An 18,294-nucleotide genomic window follows, 5' to 3' on the forward strand; every position below is an offset into this window, starting at 1 on the left:
CATGATTGGAAACTTTTAATGATGTATGAAATGATTTATTGTAGATTGGGGATAATATTTGAGTTTTTGATGAATGATTGCCTAGTTTGATTTATAATATGTACATATGAGAATAGAAGAAAATATTGTTCAAAAAATAAGTCCCTTTGTCTTTGAATTCAAAGGAATGTTTTTGTAATTAGTTGTTTGAATCGAATGTAACGTTGTTTCCTTGTTGCTATTGGCGAAACAGCTTATCGATTCCTGTTTACGAAACATTGAAGCGAGATGAAATTCTTCCACAAGAATCGTACAATCAGATTTCAATATTTTAATTCTTTATTGGAAATACACATGAGCTCTGAAAGGAGCTTAACCGCTAGGGTCACTGAAGCTGATCGTGCCAAGAGATCACCTGGTTGAGGAACATCTCCAGGAGGAGAGCTTCTTGCTGGTGCCAGAAGATCTCTGAATCATGCCTTTCGAATTATCCAGCATCTCACAGTATCGTTTTAAGTTCAAAGTGAAGTTGGAGCTGCCCTATCCAAAAATTAAAAGTAAAACATCCTCACATACAAAAGAAAAAATCTTTTTCACCAAGACAATGCTTCTCGTCACAAATCGATGATAACCATAGTCGAATTGAGCTTCCAATTGCTTTACCACCCAACTTAATCATTAGATCTGGCCTCAGACCTCAGAGAAATAAATTTGGCTCTAATGAAGAACTGATTACCGAGGTCGTCACATCAAACAGCAAAGTTCATCGCAAAAAAACGCCCAGGTGTTTATATTCTATGACAAATCATACTCTAAGGTAACCTAGAATCTTAAGGCATTTTGTGCAACAAATTTCCGCCTGGATCTAATTCAGTCATGGTCTTGCAGATTTCTTCGTAATAAAACGCCTTATTATAATGTTCTATGACAAACCTTACCCTATGGTAACTTAGAATATTAAGGCGTTTTTGTGCGACTAATTTCCTTCTGGATGTAATCCAATTATGGTCTTGCATACTTCGTCGTCATAAAACGCTTTATAATATTCTATGATTCGTCATAAATGTTTAAGGTGTTTTTTCGCAACGAGTTTTTGTTTTGAATGTGCAAATTTTCCAGGGAAAGGAATTCGACTTTAATGACGAAGTGATTGTCGATGTTGAAGCGTATTTCAAAGACAAAGACGAATTTTTCTAGAAAAAATATATATAAAAGTTGGAGGAGTGTTGAAGCTCATTTATCACTCTTGAAGGTGACTATGTGGACTTCAGAGTAATAAACATAGATAGAGGGAGCATATGTCATTTTCAGTAAGCAAATTTTTTCCCCAACATGAACTATCAAATTTGACATGAAGCGCGTGGAAGTGAAACCATATCAGTGATGCGATATTTCACTCAATTTGCGAGTTTCTTCACAAAGACCGCACTTCTTATGTCCCATAGTGAATCAACGTTTCATATTAACTAAAAATATATTGGAATAAATACCTAAATATATCAGAAATTCAGGAAACAAAATTCAAGCGCGCCAAACGACGTGAAACAACCGATGACACTAGGAGAGCAAAAGGTGCCAAACCTTGGATTTCAGCAGGTAGATACATAAAAAAATGAATATTCTGCATAATATAAATTCGACAATTAGGAAAAATATCGGATTCCAAATATTCAAATTTGCATATTCAATCGGGAATTACTCAAACAAATATATTTCATTCAATATAATATAAATTCATAACTATATAGTAAAATTGTGGATTTGAAAATCTATCACAATCCGACAACGTAACCTAAACATGTTGGGGACATGTAAAAATTGCAGATACTCCCTCTATCTATGTGTAGGTATTGCTCTATGATGTGCACCAATATAATCGAATTTTTAAGAAAAACTTTGTTCTTACTGTTTGGGCCCGTAACTTATTAGTTGAAGTGTTAGCTATTACTCACTTATCGATATGAAGGATCAGAAACATCCGATCCCTCTGGGAACCCGGCCTAGAGTAATAGTCCAATAATTGATTAGCCAACTAGGTTAGGATATCCATCATCCATTACCCAGATTATCTGTAGCATGACGATGGAATGTAATTCTTCCACAGGTGTCACAATATTCGACCAAACCGACCGTTTGGCTCGTGTGCGGCTACTCCTAACTGTTCTATAAATAAATACGTGGAACAGGTTCAACAAAGCTCCACCATTCTGATGCCGCTATACGATTACAGACCGTGGTATGGACAGGGACAGACTCGAGAAACTGCACAATTGCGATAATTGCTCTTAAAATGCCGTACATCTTATTGCTGGTTAATTACTCAGAGTGAAGGCCATCTGACACGTGTTTTTTTTCAAGGAATAAAGCAGGCAAAGTATGATCTGTGATCTGTGCTTCCATTGCAAAGTTTGAGGAAGCCAATGGTAAAGCTTCAGCATCTGTGTGTTTGCACACTGCTGAACTATTGGTGTTTCTTCCCTTCTATTGATGTTGTTTGAATGGCTTCCATGTTCATTTGCAGGTAATGGTTCTTAATATTTGAGAGAATTTCTGTCTTTGAGAATGAGATGTTGTGTCCTCCGACCCAGAAAACTTTGAAGATGTTTATCGTAGTAGCGTATGTCTCAGAAGTTTTGGCATAAATTTCAATTTATATGTAAAGATTTTAAAATTTCTGAATGGCTTATAAACTGGAGATTAGAAAATGTGTTTATAATTTATTTGAGAATATGCCTTTAGCTCAATTTTTTTTTAAAAACCGGAAAGAACGATATATCGTGAAAAACATGATGTGAAGAAGGTTTACCATGCCTGAATTTTGCGAAAAGTGGAAGATTTTGGTGAGTTTCATATAATATGTCTAGAACACTGGTGTACTCACCTACTCTTGAAAAACCTTAAGATTAAATTGGCGACATTTGAAGGAACCAGTCTTCTTCGATTTCTATGGTATTGGTCCCTTTCTACTGGATGTTAGCATCTCACAGTGTGAAGGTGTTTTCAAGGATACAATTTCCAGAAAATTGAAGAGGTGCAGAATATCGTAAAAGAAAAAATGTCCAAAATATACGCCATATCTGTCAGCACGAATATCGAGATGCTTCAAGGTTCATTCATTTCTTAAATAAATAAATAAAGCCCTTGTCGTGGATGATGAGAAGTACTTTACTCAGAGTAATTCTGCAATTACCGGAAACTACTAGTTTCACACCGACAATATCGGAAATTGGCCAGACGTGAAATTCAAGCAAAAGGCCAAGTTTGCTGATGAAGTTTCAGTTTGGTGCGCGATATCAACTTGTGGGTTTCCAAGCCTCATGTGGGACAAGTGAGAGGAGAAGCTGAGGACAGACAAAGTTAAATTCCCAACTGATGCCTAACAAAATTGGTTTATTTTATCCACCAGTATCATACTCAAGTTGATATTATTATGTTTTGGCCGGACACTCAAGATTAGTTGAATGCTCACATCATATATTTAGTGTCGGAAACGATAACAACCAAGAGAATGTTTCCTACAATTTATGGATATTCACTTTTGTTGGTGAAATCAATAGTTTCGATGTAACGGGTGTTTTTTTTTTCGAGGTATATAACTTTAAGTTGGCATTACTGTGCAAGATGGCGACCAATTTAACAGCTGTCAAGTGGTTCAATCTCAGTTTGGTTTGGCAATTCATCATGAATAGACTCACGCCTGAACAACGCTTGCAAATAGTGCAATTTTATATCGAAAATAATGGTTCTGTGCGGAATACGTATCGCGCACTACGTCCATTTTATGATGAAGCGCACTTCTGGTTAAATAGCTAAGTCAACAAACAAAACTGCCGTGTTTGGAGTGAAGCTAATCCTCAAGTGTATGTCGAAACACCGTTACATCCAGAAAAACTGACTGTTTGGTGCGCTTTATGGGCTGGTGGAATCATTGGTCCGTATTTCTTCCAAAACGATGATGGCCAGAACGTTACAGTCAATGGTGATCGCTATAGAGCCATGATTACTAACTTTTTCATTCCTGAATTGAACAACCATTATGTCCATGAGCTGTGGTTCCAACAAGATGGCGCAACATGTCACACAGCTCGTGCCACAATCGATTTATTGAAACACACGTTTGGTGACCGCCTAATTTCACGAGATCTTGGAGGCCAATTCACAGGTCCAGAATTGGCCTCCAAGATCTTGTGATTTAACACAACTAGACTACTTTCTGTGGAGCTATGTGAAGTCATTGGTCTATGCGGATAAGCCACAAACCCTCGACCATTTGGAAGACAACATTCGTCGTGTTATTGCCGATATACGGCCACAAATGTTGCAAAAAGTCATCGAAAATTGCACGTCCACATTGGACTACATCCGAGCCAGCCGTGGCGGTCATATGCCAGAAATCATATTTAAAATGTAATGCCAAAAGATTATGTTGCGGTTAAATAAAATTCATGTCAATCGAATTATCCATCGTTGTTTTATTGCAATTTAAAGCTCTATAGCTCTAAAAAAAACACCCTTTAGAAGCGCCCCAAAAAAAGAACTCCGAGGAAATCCAAATGCTCACGAGGGTCGAAATCAATAAAATTGTCAATAACTTAAAACTTCCGGAAAACATTTGTTAAAACTACCAAATTAGTGCACCATTTATAAATAATTCTAAAGTTCTTCCTACTGCTGAATTAAGTAATCATTTATTCAAAGGTCCAAAAACGGACCTGCGTTTTCAAGATTCTACATTTTACGAGGCAACTAACGATGAGAACTTCGGATTTGCAAACCGCTCACACCACTCGATCCTACCTTACAGCCCACGCAGCTTGTTTATGTTTAATTCTAGCAGATTTGCATCGTAATAGGATACTGCTCTGAGTTCTCCCTGCGTTCGAATAGATCGGAAACTGAAAGTGATGCCGTTTTTCACTTAGGGGGGACGCAGCTTTACTGAATATCTGCTAATTGAATCAAGCTGTCTCATCCCTTGTGAGATAAAATGGAAAGAAGGTTTGACAGATTTCGTTTGAAAGTCAGTCATTTAGGTGTTTTTGAAATGTTGAGGCGCTTTGTCGAAAATGATTGGAATATCGCAAACTCGCCTAGCTTATTCTCCAGATCTGCCCTCCAGTGGTTACAGGATTTTGCAAAAGATTGCTCTAGGGAAAAAAATTGGATCTAATGAAGAATTGATTGCCGAGGTTGTCACATAAAACAGCAAAGTTCGTCGCAAAAAAAACGCCTAGGTGTTCATATTCTATGACAGCTCATACACTATGGTAACTTAGAAGGTAAAGGCGTTTTTGTGCGACGGATTTTCGTCTGGATATAAGTAAATCATGGTCTTGCAGACTTCGTCGTAATAAAACGCCTTACTTTAATATTCTATGATTCGGCATAAATTTCTGAGGCGTTTTTTCGTGACGAACTTTCCTCTTGAATGTGAAAATGTTCAACTTTGTAGAGTGCGTCGCGAAAAAAACGCCTTGGCATTTATATACAAAGACGACTCATAGAGTATGAACTTTAAGGTGTTTTTTTTTCCAACAAACTTTTCATCTGGATATGCTCATCACATCACATTTCGCCTTCTTGTAATGGAAATCAAAAAGTTGTTTATATTTTTTTATAGAGAAAACATATTTGAAAATGATTTTATATTCGCATGCATTTCTTGTTGTTCTTGTTGAAAGTACGACTCAGTACTTGGTACTGATACTCTTGTATAATTATAATGTACAGAAAATTCACAAATGAATACAGGAGTACCATGTACTTGCTATCACTGTCTAAATTGTCTACGATCCGACAAATAGTGAATTGATAAACTGGATAATGATGAATTTTTCTTGAATTCCTCTCAGTAATCACATATGATTATGATGAAACATTTAAATTAAATGTTATTGAAGCCTTCATCTTTCCATGATTGAATGGCCCAACCTACTGAACACAAATGACATAAGAAATGTCAAAAAATAATATGTTTACAGTGTTGCTATTATTACCATTTTTAAATTCCTATTGAAACAGTCTATATATCTAAATTCGGCGACGCCTTTGTCCTAGTAAACAGTACAATCTATACAGCAGATGCCGTAAGTAATCCAGAAAGCAGGATAAAGCAAACAATTGTTTCTCTTAGGTTATTATATACGATAAGACAATAAATAAATTATTTTCCTTGGTTCTGTCGCCAATAATGTAAATCTGGCAACTTTGTTCGGTATTTCGTCGTAGCGCCAACAAAGTAATAATTCCTGCTGTTCGCATATCGTAAATTTCAATAATATCCGAAACCCGAATAGGTAGATTGATATTCGTTTCATCGATCCCTGCGATCCTTTTGGGAAATCCAATAATACGGGTTGGGCAAAAGCCAAATCCTCTTTGATTTATCATGCGATATCAAACGTTGGATACACAGAATTTTGGCAAATGCCGTATTGTCGAAATGCGGGTTTTTCTTCTCCGTTGTATCGTTGGATCTGTTGGTCCCTCCGCATGAGGATTTCGTTACAACAGAATTATTTTTCAATGTGAATATTCAATAAATTTCAATCTGCTAGCAACGAGTGAAATCTGTTAATTTCTGCATTTATTATCAGGTAATTTTGCTGTAAAAAGATGTAAAGGGTGTTTTTTTTAGTGCTATAGAACTTTAAATTGCAATAAAACAACGATGGATTATTCGATTGACATGAATTTCATTTATCCGCAAGATAATCTTGTGGCATTACATTTTAAATATGATGTAGTCCAATCTGGACGTCCAATTTTCGATGACTTTTTCCAACATTTGTGGCCGTATATCGGCAATACCACGGCGAATGTTGTCTTCCAAATGGTCAAGGGTTTGTGGCTTATCCGCATAGACCAATGACTTTACATAGCCCCACAGAAAGTAGTCTAGCGGTGTTAAATCACAAGATCTTGGAGGCCAATTCACAGGTCAAAAACGTGAAATTAGGCGGTCACCAAAAGTGTCTTTCAATAAATCGATTGTGGCACGAGCTGTGACATGTTGCGCCGTCTTGTTGGAACCACAGCTCCTGGACATCATGGTTGTTCAATTCAGGAATGAAAAAGTTAGTAATCATGACTCTATACCGATCACCATTGACTGTAACGTTCTGGACATCATCGTTTTTGAAGAAGTACGGACCAATGATTCCACCAGCCCATAAAGCGCATCAAACAGTCAGTTTTTCTGGATGTAACGACATACACTTAAGGATTAGCTTCACTCCAAATGCGGCAGTTTTATTTGTTGACGTAGCCATTCAACCAGAAGTGCGCTTCATCGCTAAACAAAATAAAATTGACGTAGTGCGCGATACGTATTACGCACAGAACCATTATTTTCGAAATAAAATTGCACTATTTTCAAGCGTTGTTCAGGCGTGAGTCTATTCATGATGAATTGCCAAACCAAACTGAGAATAACTCACTTGACAGCTGTTAAATCGGTCGCCATCTTGAACAGTAATGCCAACTTAAAGTTATATACCTCGAAAAAAAAACACCCGTTATAAGTGGACTCAAAAAGTGCAAATGGCCAACACACTTGCCAGAAAGGTAGCACAAACTCTTCTCATTGGTCCAGAATCTTTCTGTGGTTTCTCAAACTGATCGGATCTGTAATCACGGAAATATTTGGTATTCTTTTCTCGAATTTTCTATGGTTTTGATGATTCGGTAATCTTGAAAATGTTATTTCATATCAACACCCCGAATCTCGACTCGGTCAGTTTTGTGGTTCTGTCAAATAGCATAGTTATCTTCAAATCAATCTTTTCGATCTATTCATCTCTAATTAAACCAATCCCAAATCGACAAAACCACAGAAATTTCCCGGTTCCATACACGCAACAACCACCAATTCATCTTGTCATAAATCGAACCACAGAATTCTCTTAATATTCTTCCCATCCAAAGGTCTCACGGCTATCTAAACGGTCCAGTTCTGAGAAAATCCCATTGTGGGAACTCCCAGGTCGAGACAAAAGCGAATCAAAAGATGGGGTATCCATACAGCACCGGATAATACGAATTGTGGAAACCGCTGAACACGCTGCACATTATTTCCTCAATTGAAAGTTGATCGGTTCCAAGTGAATGCCTTGAAATCCATGACCAATTGGATTGATTGAATGACACGAATCTTCAGCTGGAGCAGATGTGATGCAATTCTATGACGTTTTCGATTTCTTCGTGTTGACATCCGTCGAAATTTGACATTGATAGGTTAGGTTATGATTTTTCGAATCCATTCAAATTATTCAGTGATGTTGATTCTTCTTTTTCGTTTTGCATATTAAGGGTCAGTTTTTTACTCAAAAGTCTTATATATGAGGAAGAAACAACGTCTGCTGAGTCTACTAGTAATTTGATTAAAACAGGAGTTCTTTATTCAATTTATTATTTGTTTTCATCTGCCAACATTATACCAACAAAGGAGACATAATTTCAGATATGGATGTAATTATAGAGAAATCACTGCTACTAAATCATATCTGATCCATTCTAACGTCATTCAATTCTCTTGTTGATTAAAATCAAAAATTTGCATTTGTGATTTTAATTATATACTTTTTCTTTGTTTCAGTTTTTGTACGCTTTCAATCCACCCTCAAGTTCTATTCATTTCTCAGGTAAGTTTCAAAAATTCATCCTATCTGATTCTGTAAGTTCATTAATTCAACCCAGACATACAATTAAGCAAGGAAAGTTCAAGAGCGATTACCCCAAAAACTGATGCTTTTTCTTCCAAGCCTTCTTTGCATATTGCCTCGTTCATTTAGTCTCCGGCTTCTCGAAGAGGATTTGTCGAAAGAACACCATGAAAAAGAGTTCGCCAATTATAAATTAGACTGAGATTCGTTCAGAGCAAAAACTACTTGAGACTTCGCCCTTTGGAACATAAACTTGTAAAGCTCTAATTGAAGTTTCGAGGTTATCTTAGTTGGAACTTCGATGTGCACATCGTATACAAAATTCAGATGCAATCTTCTACGATGGGGCATTTTGTCGTCTTCATAGAGCAACGAAATCTCTTCTTTCCAGAAAGGAATAGGGTGGGTAACGAAAGAAAATAGCGATAGAAGTTGACTTCTTTTATGAATTGGTTTACTGAAAAAACGAATAGCTCAAAGTTGAATATTTCATATATTATCGGAACTGTTATAGACGTCAAAGCTAGTATCCACATTTCCAAGGGCTCATAAAAGTTATGTGGTATCTACTGGTGTGTTTACTGATTAGATTTTGTTTACGATGATTTTAGCGACTAGGATCGGAATGGGCGCCTTTTTCCTTTTCTTCCTTAAGGTGGCGATATACAAAGAATTAACCAATCAACGGCATCATTTCAAATTTTTCAACTGTTCTGTCAAAAGTAGTTTATTGTTGATTTAACCTCAAATCGGCGTTGACAGAAAGAGTAAGGCCAAAATGAAGGAAAAAGGGAAAAAATAAAGTTGAAGCAAAATCTTGGCTTGATAAAGAGTTTTCGGGGTCTGCTCCAGGAAAATCAACCATCATTGATTGGTATGCTAAGTTTAAACGTGGTGAAATGAGCAGCGAAGACTGCTAACGCAGTGGACGCCCAAAGGAGGTTGTCACTGACGAAAAAATCAAAAAAGTTCCTAAAATAATTTTGAATGACCTTAAAGTGAAGTTGATCGAGATAGCAGACATTGTGAAGATATCATCTGAACGTGTACATCATATCATTCACGAATATTTGTGTATGAGAACGCTGTGTGCAAAATGGGTGCCGCGCGAGCTCAGAATCGATCAGAAGCAACAACCTGTTAATGATTCTGAGCAGTGTTTGAAGCTGTTCAAGTGCAATAAACCTGAAATTTTGCATCGATATGTGACAATGGATGAAACATGGCTCCATAATTTCACTCCAGAGTGCAATAGACAGTCAGCTTAGTGGACTGCACACGATGAACCGAATCCAAAGCGAGGAAAAACACAACAGTCAGCTGGCAAGGTTATAGCTTCAATATTCTGGGATGCGCAAGGTATAATATTCCTTGATTACCTCCAAAAGGGCCAGACCATCAACAGCGATTATCATATAGCGTTATTGGATCCTTTAAAGGATGAAATCGTTAAAAAACGGCCCCATTTGAAGAAAGAAAGAAGCTGTATCATCAAAATAATGCGCCGTGTCACAAATCAATGAAAACAATGGCAAAATTGCATGAATTGGGCTTCGTATTCGCCAGATCTAGCCCCCAGTGACTCTTTCCTGTTCTCAGACCTCAAAAGAATGCTCGCTGGAAAGAAATTTAGCGCCAATGAAGAAGTAATCGTCGAAACTGAGGCCTATTTGCAGCGAAAGACAAATCGTACTACAAAAATGGTATCGAAAAGTTGGAAGATCGCTATAATCGCTGTATCGCCCTCGAAGGCAACTATGTTGAATAATAAAATCAAATTCTGCCAAAAAAATGTGTTTTACTATGGTAGATCGAGGACTCATCAATTGGCCTGTTACGTTTATCACTTTGAGATTCTCTAACACTGCTCGGTGCGCTATGGATCGACCTTAAAACTGTTAAAAGCATAGATATAAGTCAACGGTAACACGAAAAATGGTCAAGTTATCGGGTTCACGACCACTGGTCCTCCACATCGGATAACTCTCGTCCGTCATCGGTAAAACAGACGTCACTCGTGTTACTTGCCTAGTCTACGTCTGTTGTTGTACCTGACCACCGCGGTTGGCATACAAATCGCCCCAAGAATCGCGGTTAACAATTCAAACGCAACTGTCATTCAACGGAGGTAGGTGCGTTAGGCAGGTCGCAGTTTTCAGTCTGGTGTTAGAGCGAACGACGCTACGTGTGGAAATCCCCGTAAAATCAAACGTCGCGACGCCGGTGTCGCTCTCGCTTGATTTCCGTCTTTATCGACGTCGGCCGTCGCGGGCCTCGACCTCATCGATTCTGGCGTCGAGTTTGAACGATTTTTTTTCCGGTTTGTGGGCAAATTGGGGAGTTATGAAGTTTTGGTGTTGTGATTTGGGGTGCGATGGGAGATTTGGTGTTTTGGGGATGGGGGAAATGAAGCTTGCGAGTTTATGAGTGAGGCAGATCCATTTTGGTTGTTTGGTTTTGGACTGGAGCAAATTTGATCAACAAGGTAGCAGACAAACACAATTTATATTCTATTTTTTTTTCATTTATACTCTGGATACATACAAGATTTGCAGGAAAAAAATTATCAAGGACACCTGAGCAATCACGTGTGTTTGATCACAAATACAGCCATTATCCAGGATCATCTTAATTGAGAGAAAAAAGGAAGTTTTTACTGACTGGATTTTTATTTTAAAATCTACTCCACAAGTTTAGCCTGCTTGGCATCCTCAGGAGTTTAGAAGATTATTTTACAATTTTTAATTAAATTCTTACAATAACACACAAAATATGCTTACTTGTCAATCGAAAAAGTATTCACACTAAACATCCAATCGGAAAACAAATAAGAAAACGACTGAAAAATTCTTTATAAGTCTCACGAAAGTTTTAATTTTAATTTTAGGGTTATGTTCTCAAAAACACGGTCAACCACTGAAAACAAATACTGCGCTGTTCAAATCATGCAGAGTCAATCATCTACCTACATTAAATTATAGTCTTGGAATTAAATTAGGTTTTCAAAAATGTTAAATTAATAACTAACGACGAATTTCATAAAGCTTTGATTGATCGTTGATCAACTCGTTGATTGTAGGTTAAAATCTTTTTGAGTGTAAAAAATGAACTCAAATTGAACAGAGAAATGATTTGAGTAATAAACATATATAGAGTAGAGGGAGTATACGTAATAATTACATGTCCCTAACATGGTTAGTGTCGGTTTGTGATACATTTTCAAATCCACAATTTTACTATATCGTTATGAATGTATATTATATTGAATAAAATATATTCATTTGAGTGATTCCCGATTGGATATGCAAATTCGAAAATTTGGAATCGGATATTTTTCTAATTGTCGAATTCATAATAAGCAGAATGTTTATTAATTTCTGTATCTACCTGCTCAAATCCAAAGTTTGGCAGCTATTGCTCTCCTAGTGTCATCGGTTGTTTCACGTCGTTTGGCGCGCTTGAAGTTTGTTTTCTGAATTTCTGATATATTTAGGTATTTATTTCAATATATTTTTATTTGATATGAAACGTTGATTGACTCTGGGACATAAGAAGTGCGTTCTTTGTGGGGAAACTCGCGAATTGAGTGAAATATCGTATCACTGATATGTTTTGTCAAATTTAATAGTTGGGGACAAAATTTGCTCACTGAAAATGACATATACTCCCTCTATCTATGTTTATTACTCTGAAGTACTAGTCATATTTTTGGATTTCAAATTCCAATCAATCGGTGGTTTTGTGCAACACGTCTTTGGATGAATAATTTGTAACGAATCAGAGAAATCAACAGTTTTGGTTTGCTGGCGTCTTCCTTACTTGAATCATAATTGGAAAATTATTTCCTGGTCTAGCTTATCCGACTGCAACAGATCGAAAAAGTGAAATCAACGATTTCCATGAGTCAACCAATTAACAACCAATTAAAAATCAGCGTTACCACTTGGTATCGAAGAGCGCGAAGTACGGAAAAGAAGCACTTGAAAAGCTCAACGAGTTTAAAAATATCTTCAGAAGACTTGGCGACGACTTCAATTATATTGAGTGAAGTAGTTTACGAACTATGCCAGTATGCAACTTTTCGAGAATTGATCGAGAATTTGGGTTGCAAAATTTTTTTTTTACGTTTCAGATTGTGTAGAATCAAAGATTCAATAGCAAATTTCATACGTTTGCCTAAATTTCGAAGCTGTTGAAAATTAAAAGACCTACTCATTTGTATCAATTTGGCACAAAAAACCTTGCCTAACCTTGGATTTCAGCAGGTATATACAGAAAATAATTAATATTTTGCTTATTATAAATTCGAAAATTATGAAGAATATCGAATTCCAAATATTCAAATTTTCATATTTAATCGGGAATCACTCAAATAAATATATTTAAATCTAACCATGTTGGTGACATGTAAAAATTTGCGTATACTCCATCTATCTATGTTTATTACTCTACAAAGTCAAAAAGAAAGTACGTCGCGAAAAAACGCCTAAGACATTCAATATTGAATCATAGAATTTTATAATAAGGCGTTTTATTGCGACGAACTCTGCAAGACCTTGATTGAATTAGATCCAGACCGGAAATCGTCAAACAAAAACGCCTCAACATCCTTAGTTATCATAGAGTGTGATTTGTCATAGAATACGAACACCTAGGCGTTTTTTTGCGACGAACTTCTATGTGGCGCTATTTTCAGCGAAAATTATCTCGTGCCTAAAACCGCATTTATGAGTCATCGAGCGAAAAACTAAATTCAAAATGTATGTCATTTCGAATATTTTCACGCTCTATTTCAAATCTGAAATGTTGTATCTCTCCTTCGAGAATTGCCATTTGAATATATCCCCCTAAAACAATCTAACAACATTAAACGGCAATTCTGTGGTGTTAAATCTTGTGAAACATCGTTCTGCCGGCAATTTTCGTGTATACTGAGGCGTAGAACCTCCGCAGCCCGATGCATTATGGTTTTCATACAGAGTAATAGTACATAATCATGATATACTTCCTGTATTTCCGTTCATTTCCTTATTTATTGTTATCAGTTGAAAGGAATATTCGGCATCGGATGCGGATGTACTGTGATGTATAGCGGTATCATAATCGATTTTTGATATATACATACAACAAAAACATTTTCTTCTCGTATAGGGTTCTACAATAGAAATAATACAATTTAAAATAATTATTATGGCAACACTGTATAATTTTTTGACATGTATTACGTCATTTATGTTCTGAAGGTTGAATTCGGTTGAATCTAGAAAAGCTACAAGCATCAACAACGCAAATAAAATCATTTTCAATGATTATTTCTCTCTCAAAAAATATAGGGTGTTTTTTTCGAGGTGTATAACTTTAAGTTGGCATTACTGTTCAAGATGGCGACCGATTTAACAGCTGTCAAGTGATTTATTCTCAGTTTAGTTTGGCAATTCATCATAAATAGACTCACGCCTGAACAACGCTTGCAAATAGTGCAATTTCATTTCGAAAATAATGGTTCTGTGCGGAATACGTATCACGCACTACGTCCATTAGCGATGAAGCACACTTCTGGTTGAATGGCTACGTTAACAAACAAAACTGCCGCATTTGGAGTGAACCTAATCCTCAAGTGTATGTCGAAACACCGTAACATCCAGAAAAACTGACTGTTTGGTGCGTTTTATGGGCTGGTGAAATCATTGGTCCGTACTTCTTCAAAAACGATGATGGCCAGAACGTTACAGTCAATGGTGATCGGTATAGAGCCATGATTACTAACTTTTTCATTCCTGAATTGAACAACCATGATGTCCAGGAACTGCGGTTCCAACAAGACGGCGCAACATGTCACACAGCTCGTGCCACAATCGATTTATTGAAAGACACGAGGAAAGACACGTTTGGTGACCGCCTAATTTCACGTTTTGGACCTGTGAATTGGTCTCCAAGATCTTGTGATTTAACACCGTTAGACTACTTTCTGTGGGGCTATGAAGAGTCATTGGTCTATGCGGATAAGCCACAAACCCTCGACCATTTGGAAGACAACATTCGCCTTGTTATTGCCGATATACGGTCACAAATGTTGGAAAAAATCATCGAAAATTGGACGTCCAGATTGGACTACATCCAAGCCAGCCATGGCGGTCATGTACCAGAAATCATATTTAAAATGTAATGCCACAAGATTATCTTGCGGATAATTAAAATTTATGTCAATCGAATAATCCATCGTTGTTTTATTGCAATTTAAAGTTCTATAGCTCTAAAAAAAACACCCTTTACATGACCAATTTTGGAATTATTTTGATTATTCAACTATAACTTTCACTTGCAGTAACTTTTCTCCTCGGTATTCTCTTTCAAATATTAAACCTGACAAGAAGACATTTCATTCGAAACACATCTTCATCCTTGGATTACTCCTCTTTACTAAATGAAAATTCATTTTGAATAGAAAATAAAATAACAGTCATTCTAGTTTCAGAATAACCAAAAAACCTTAATTGAAATGTCGCTGTAAATTACATCAAGTTAAAGTCATCCTTGAAAGGACGTTTTTGAGATAAATGAGCAGGATCACCTTGGATGCTTAGGTCGTTGGTCACTTGCTCTTTACAATCACGAATAGTTCCCAGAATCCTCCGACAGAGGGTTAGACCCATATTCTTGGAAGAACTGTAGTTCTTGCGGTTATCCAACGCCATCTCAACAATTCTTAAGATGCTTTTGGGGCAACCCGGTTTACCAACTTCTGAGTATTCCTCATAAGTGAATCACGGTTTCTTTGAACTCTGTTGAAAGTATACGGTTATTGGCAATCAATTTCATGCATCAGATTGTTAAAAAAATTGAAAAGAGGTGTGAGTCATTCGTATAAGCAAGATGAAATTTGAACAGAAACGTTTGGAACATATTCTACGATAGAACACTGCTTACAACATTGTCTAAACGTATTATTTTCTTAATGGTTAACTTTCTGACATCGTCAGACCATTGAGCATAGTCATTATTGAGATGGTCTTGAATTAATAAGATGCACCAAATAATTGCTTCTAGATCGAGCTGGAACAATGCATCTAATTCTTCATTCAAACGGTGTTATGCAAATTTTACAGCTCTTTTGTGACTCTTGAAAATTTAATGTGCTGAAATTAGCATTTTACATGGAGCTAACTGTAAATTTCTCGTGAATGTAGTGTATTGAGAAGAATCGATCAATTTTTTTATGGATAATGGGCACGCTTCTTTACATATAGAAGCAACCTATTGAACATGCTCATAAAAAGGTCTTATGCTGATAAAAACATAATATAGAATAAAAGTGTATTATTTTTAATTTGTGAATTTTAAAATTTTATTGCATTCTATTATTATCTTCAAGTGGGTGAAAGGTGAAGAAATTCTTGAAGTTACTCTTCTGAATATATTTTTCGATTAAATACTCAGTAAAAATTATAAAACAATTGGAATTTATTAGATTTTTGGATTACTCATTGAAGAACAAAAGACAGATATAACAATACTTCATTTCAATATAGAATATAAATAAACTATAGATGTAATTGCAACCCAATTATAAAATAATTCTCCCTTCATAGATTTATATAATCCTCATGATCGCCACTGTCAAAACAAAACATCCAAGTAAAAATCCAAATATCCAGCATTCAAAATAGTGCTCCTCCTACTTTTACGCTTGAATATACTTGAAAAACATTTTGTTTTCTTTCTAGAGTCCACTGTTGAATAATGCTGCCATTTTCAAATAACCAAGTTTCCTCCATATAAATGAATTTCACATTTTGTTGCAAATATTCTCTGTATTCACCATAAAATCGTACTCAACTTATTATATTTTTCTGTTCATCAATAAGAATTTTCCTTTTATTAACTGTTTTGAACTTTTTACCAATTAAGTATATGTAATGTTGACGTTGATTAATTAAAATCCAGATGCTTTTTGGTCAAATTTTATCCAGACTGATATATTGGTTGCTTTTGGTAACAATCAAATCATTCAATGATTCTTTGAAGGTGAAATCGTATTGCACACGTTTTCTTCCACTAATAATCCAGGTTGTAATGACTTGCCTTCTTTTTTTCAAACAGTACTGTGAGAAATACTCAAATAAACAAATCAATGTATGTTTGAAATTGACACAACTTTTAGTTTCAAAATTTCTTCGATCAAAACCAATAACAAAAAAAAATTGAAATCTAACCTCCTGTCAATGACATTTCCAATGCCAACCCGAAATCTGCAATTCAAAATGTTACTGAATGAGCCAGTACCAACTTAATTTCGATTTTCCAAAGCCACCCGGGATGTCAATAATTCCTGAATGGACTATACCAACTAAAAATCATATGGATTTAATACTAGCACCGCAATCTGTGCATCAAACCGGGGACTTTACATTTGTCCTAATAGTATTTACACATCAAAATAAAGATATAGGAAATATCTCTGCACTATTTGCTTCAGAGGTGTCTACGACATCAACCCACCTCTAAACCAAGCTATTCTTCAACTCCCATTACATTTTGCAGTCACTACGCAACTCCCTATCATAACATAATAGGTTACATACTGTTAATCTCAATGCCTCCCAATATAGGTATCCATATCAACAACGAGGCGTATTACTCAACGTCAAGGAAGACTTAAGTCTCCCTTCCAACGCAATTTTGTAATTAATTTAGGACAGATTGAAATGAACGCATACTTACTCGGTATTGCAGTATAATCCAACGTAATGATAGGATATTAAGGACCCTGAAAGCTTGATGACGAAATGTAAGGTCGTTAAAGTTCATCCCACTGCTGATCTTATTCAGCGATTTTTTCTAAATCGTGTGGCTATATATTTCAATCTCAGACAATGACATCTGGGCGTTTTGTGTTATCTACCCAGCCATGTAAATGAGGTTGGAATCGTATATTTCTGCTTGTGTGTTTTATGGCATTTCTGTGGTCTGGTACCGGATTCGATGTTAATGATATGTCGTCTGGTATCTATGGTTAGGTGTTTGCTCGATCGTGAGTCATAGAAAAATGTTGAGTTCTTAATGAGCAAAATGAATTGAAGCACGTGAAGGAATAATAATAACCTTTCTAGAGAGACTTTTATTGCCATTTCAACTCTAGGTTGCCAAAAGCAACCGATTTCAGCTTCTTAAAGAGTTATTTTCAATTATCTGAAGCAACCTTAAACGAAAATGTACTCACTCGATATTGCAGTATAATCTTATTTAATGATAGGTTGTTAAGGACCCTGAAAACTTGGTGACCAAATAGAAGGTCGTTAAAGTTCATCCCACTGCTGATCATTGTTGTTTAACATATGCGTGTAGGAACAAATTAAGATATATGATTTTTTTTTCTATAACGTGTAGCGATATATTTCAATCTAAGACAATGATACTCAGGCGTTTTAATGTTGTCTACCCAACCATGTAAATGAGCCTGGATTCTTGGATGTTTATAGGCGTTTCTGTGTTTTCATACCACAGAATATTGATATGTCGTTTTGTATAGCTGTCAAATGATTTATTCTCAGTTTGGTTTGGCAATTCATCATGAATAGACTCACGCCTGAACAACGCTTGCAAATAGTTCAATTTCATTTCGAAAATAATGGTTATGTGCGGAATACGTATC

At 36.1% G+C, this 18,294-nt stretch overlaps 1 protein-coding gene across 5 annotated transcripts in view; it reads left to right on the plus strand.

Annotated features, from left to right (window-relative positions):
• The window catches only part of LOC123672504 (ADP-ribosylation factor-like protein 4A), a 73,966-nt gene that overhangs the window by 48,101 nt on the left and 7,571 nt on the right, over window positions 1-18,294 (plus strand). For 3 of the 5 annotated variants that reach the window (XM_045606612.1, XM_045606611.1, XM_045606608.1), the window contains one exon: window positions 8,576-8,621. The exons of 1 other annotated variant lie outside the window; for it this stretch is intronic. The gene's annotated coding sequence lies outside the window, so the exon portion shown is untranslated. Of the gene's footprint in view, window positions 1-8,575; window positions 8,622-10,679; window positions 11,128-18,294 lie in introns of those variants that run through there. One more of the 5 variants, XM_045606613.1, reaches the window with a different exon arrangement.

Source organism: Harmonia axyridis, chromosome 2, assembly GCF_914767665.1.
Source record: "Harmonia axyridis chromosome 2, icHarAxyr1.1, whole genome shotgun sequence".
NCBI lineage: Eukaryota > Metazoa > Arthropoda > Insecta > Coleoptera > Coccinellidae > Harmonia > Harmonia axyridis.